This window comes from Tiliqua scincoides, chromosome 3 (assembly GCF_035046505.1).
Source record: "Tiliqua scincoides isolate rTilSci1 chromosome 3, rTilSci1.hap2, whole genome shotgun sequence".
In the NCBI taxonomy this organism is placed as follows: domain Eukaryota; kingdom Metazoa; phylum Chordata; class Lepidosauria; order Squamata; family Scincidae; genus Tiliqua; species Tiliqua scincoides.
Genome location: NC_089823.1, coordinates 78,047,423 through 78,051,998, shown reverse-complemented (window position 1 = coordinate 78,051,998; position 4,576 = coordinate 78,047,423). Strand labels below are relative to the sequence as shown.

At 44.4% G+C, this 4,576-nt stretch overlaps 1 non-coding gene across 1 annotated transcript; it reads right to left on the bottom strand.

Moving 5' to 3' along the window:
* Positions 1-418: 418 nt before the first annotated feature.
* TRNAV-UAC (transfer RNA valine (anticodon UAC)) lies at positions 419-491 on the bottom strand. The gene has a single exon. It is a non-coding gene; the product is annotated as a tRNA-Val (tRNA).
* Between the last annotated feature and the right edge of the window lie 4,085 nt (positions 492-4,576).

The window sequence follows — 4,576 nt, the reverse complement described above, 5'->3', positions numbered from 1 at the left end:
TGTCCCTGGACGAGGCGCAAGAGTGCCTCTGAGAGTGTGCAGAGCGTGCACAGCTTACAAGAAACACAGCTATCTTGCATATATCTGGGGCCACTGGGCATGGCTCTCTGGCCAGAAAGGGTGGCTTCCTTGGACCCGTACTTAGCAGAACAATCACCCGCTGCTTTGATTGCAAATAATTGCTTTGATGCAAAAGTAGCGTTTTGTTGGGAGGGGAAGAGCATCCAACTGGTTCACTTGCGTAGCTCTTCCTATTCGACATTCATTCTGCTGCATAATGCTCTGACTGCACTGATGGCATTCTTAACCCAGATCTTTCGGCCTGAATTGACTAAGAAGGGGTGGGGGGAGAATGAGATTGAATTACTTCAGCTCCTTGGCAGTCCCTATAGCTAGGAGGACAGAAAAGGAACAGAGGTGGTTCCACTGGGGCTCGAACCCAGGACCTTCTGCGTGTAAAGCAGACGTGATAACCACTACACTATGGAACCAGCACGGCATTCTGGGTTTCTACCGATAGTCTTGCCTCAGCAGAGGCCCTCCCCTTCCTGGTTGAATTTTTTTTGCTTATCTTTTCTAGGGTGTCTTATGAGACTTTCGGTGCAAGGGGAAAACAAAACTGAGTGAGCCTGGAAAGATCAACAGAGATATGCACCTCCACTGTAGTTCATCTAGTTTGCACCTCCTTGCTTTTCTAAGGCTGGTTACATAAAACAGCTTCTCAGCTATGTGCATTGCTTGTTTGCTTTTTGTTCACACTAGTGCAAAAGACACACACACACACACACACACACACACACACACACACGAGTGCCCAATCCCATGCCTGTCTACTTAGAAGTAAGTCCTATTATAATCAATGGAGCTTACTCCCAGGAAAGTGTGGCTAGGACGGCACCCTGAGTGCGTGGGGTGTTTTGCAGACATCCAGCCGCACATAGTGAGTAGCTGCAGAGCAACCCTCACCATGCACAAGATAATCTGCCTGCCTTTCTAGGAGGAAATTTGACATTTCAGGCCCCTCATATCTTGCATTGTTGAGGATATCAGCCCCTCATATTTTTCCAAGTAGAAAATGAAAGTCCCAGGGCAAAGAGTACCAAGATCAGTAGTGTAACTAAGGGGATGCAGAGGGTAGCAGTTGCACCGGGCAACAAGCTTTAGTGGGGCAAAAGCTGAGCTTGACACTAGTGGCCAAAATTGTGAAAATGCTGGTATGTATAAATCAAGTGTTTCTCCAACTGTGGGTTTGGACCCACTAGGTGGGTCACGAGCCAATTTCAGGTGGGTCCCCATTCATTTCAATATTTTATTTTTAATATATTAGACTTGGTGCTACTCTGGTAAGTGATTGCATCTGGGGAAACCACATCACTTCTGGTGGGTCCTGACAGATTCTCATTCTGAAAAGTGGATCCCGTGCTAAAGGAGTGAGAACCACTGGCATAAATAATACCATCATGTTATATATCATTGGAAAGATAATTTAATACTGAATGCAGTGAAACAAACCATATTGAAATATCTGTGTTCTATCAAAGGTATGGCCAATTAACCAGAAAATTTTTCATTTATTTATTTACTTAATACATATCTCACACATTTAGCACCGGGACCCACTGGGACAGAATGAGAATCTTTCGGGACCCACTGGAAGTGATGTCATGACTGGAAGGGACATCATCAAGGAGGAAAATTTTTAACTATCCTAGGCTGCAATCCTACCCACACTTACTGAGGAGTAAGTTTCCTTTGCTATCATTGTTAAAAAAAATATGCATAGTACAGTAGAATCTCTTTAAGTTGACTACCCAAGGGACTGGAGGAAATTGGTCAACATAGGGAGGTGGTCAACATATGGGGGGAAAAGGGCATTTAAATATTATCATGTTTAGCTCCCAGGACAACAAATGCAAGTCCAAGTTATTATTTAGATTGGATTTTTAAAAAGATTTATTGCAAATATCAATGAGAATTCAACCTCTTGTGATGCTTACTATTTATATCATCTATATCAGGGGTGTCCAAACTTTTTGGCAGGAGGGCCACATCATGTCTCTGACACTGTGTTGGGGGCCGGGGAAAAATGAATTAATTTACATTTTAAATTTGAATAAATTTACATAAATTAATATATTAGAGATGGAACTTCTATGAATGAATGAAGGCCTTGCAATAGCTCAAGGTCTATAAAAGGCCTTGCACAAAGCAAGGCTGGGCTTTCCTTCGCTTCCACTGCTGCATCACAAATGTGAAACAGCAGGTAGTGGAGGGAGCCCTCATCCCACAGCTCATGTGAGAGGTTGAACAGTCACCCTCATGCTGTAAGCACTTGCGTTGGGCAAGCATGGGCTCCAGCAAGTCTCTGGAGTGCCAGAGTCTCATTGGAGACTGGAGGCTCCCCGCGGGCCACATTGGGAGTCCCCGAGGGCCGCAAGTGGCCCCCGGGCCGGGGTTTGGGCACCCCTGATCTATATCTATATCAAGAGACAAACAGCCCACAATCAGTGTTTAAAAAAAACCCTGAAAATTCATAAGTTTAAAAAAAAATTGTAAGTAAAAAAAAAATACTTGGTTTCATAGCAGACAGGCAGACCAATGCTATCCCTTGCCAGCCCATTGCATGTTACATAGCCCCAACAGCTAAAACAACAACAACACTTTTTTACTTAGGCTGCCTGGCCTCCACTGAGTCTCCTCAGATTCACTAAATGCCAGAAGGTGTTTGATAAAAGCTCACTAAAAGCTGTTGAGAAAACTCCACAGTCAGGGAATAAGAGGACAGGTCCTATCATGGATTGGGAACTGGTTGAGGACCAGTGTAGTAATTAGTGCAGAAGCACGCCTTGGCTTTAGTAACATGGCAACCAGCAGGCAGGCAAATCTGCTGCCCCCCCCCACTCAGGCAAACCGGAGTGGGCCAGTTACGAAGGCTGGAGCCCAGTGCAAGTAAACAAGATGAGCTAGCCTTGAAGATGTTATGACGAAGTTATCATATCTAGGAATGTGTATTGTGGTTAGCTAGAGTCAGTCAGTCCCAGCTAGTTGTAACTAGATGTTTTATCAGTATTGCCTCATGTGTTTGAGATTCAGTAAAAAGGGCTTGTTGGCGGCTAAGCGGGAGCTTCTTCTTCAGTTCCAGCTATCCCCCTGCATCTACCATTTGAATCCCTGTCTGCGTCTCATTCATTGCTCTGACTTCCTGCTGCTCCAGTGCTAACTTTCAACCCTTCAGTGCTCTCTGCACCACCTCAAGCAACAAGGCCCTAAGCCTTGGGTGCTTCCCAAAGCAGCGTAGCGCTGCTACAGACCAGGAAACAGAGAGTGGGTGTCAATGGGCAATTGAGAAAAAAAGTGGAGAGAGGTGGAAAGTGGAGTGCCTCAAGGATCTGTCCTGGGACTGGTGCTTTTCAACATCTTCATAAATGACCTGGAAACAGGGATAAGCAGGCAGGTGAACAAGTCTGTGGATGACACTAAACTTTTCTGAGTGATGAAGACCAGAAGGGATTGTGAAGATCCTCCAGAAGGATCTCTCCAAACCGGGAGAAGAGGCACTTTTTCAAGTGGATGCTCCTTTTTTTAGCAGGGGGAGAGTAACTGGCCCACCTCACCCCAGCACTGTCTGTTCTAGTGGTTGTCTGCTGGTATTCATTTGCATCTTTTTAGATTGTGAGCCCTTTTGGGACAGGGAGCCATTAGTTATTTGATTTTTCTCTGTAAACCGCTTTGTGAACTTTTAGTTGAAAAGCGATATATAAATACTGTTAATAATAATAATAATAATAATAATAATAATAATAGGCAGCAAAATAGCAGTTGTGTTTCAATATAAGTGTAAAGTAATGCACTGGTGATGGGAACCAAAGTGAAACGACAGTGGCTTCACTATGCACAAGCAACTTCATGTCCCTTACAACTTGGTACATGTCCAGGTAAAATTGACAGCTGGTGCAGGTCTGCTGGCTATGTGCAGTGTGCCCACCTACAAAAACCCTTTCACACACCGCTAGCAGGTGTAGGGGAGGGATTGTTGCATGGCTTCTTGCTTTTCCAAGATGGGACAAACCAGACAAACAGACCCACAGTATTGCATTCAGTGGGCAACTTACGGAGGGTAAATTAATACTCTATGCAACGGTCGGTTAAGATACAACTTACAGAGGTGGTCAATGTAGAGAGGTTGGTCTCCCATAGTGTATATGCAGTGTCTGTCCATACTGTGAAGGTTAGGTCAACTTAAGGAGGTGGTCATTATAGAGAGGTGGTCAACTTTGGAGGTTCTACTGTATTTTGTTAAAAGTACAGGTCTATAACATTTTCCCAAATGCAGTCACATATCATGGTAGCATCAAGTAATATATTAAAAATAAAATATTGAAATGAATGGGGACCCACCTGAAATGGTCTCACGACCCACCTAGTGGGTCCCGACCCACAGTTTGAGAAACACTGACTTAATAAATTAAGTTTGATTTTGTTTTGGGGGAGGGGGGCGCTACAAAAATCTTCTTTGACCCCGAGTAGCGGATGCCTTAGCTATGCCACTGACAAAAGTGCCTTAGGGAAGTGTGCC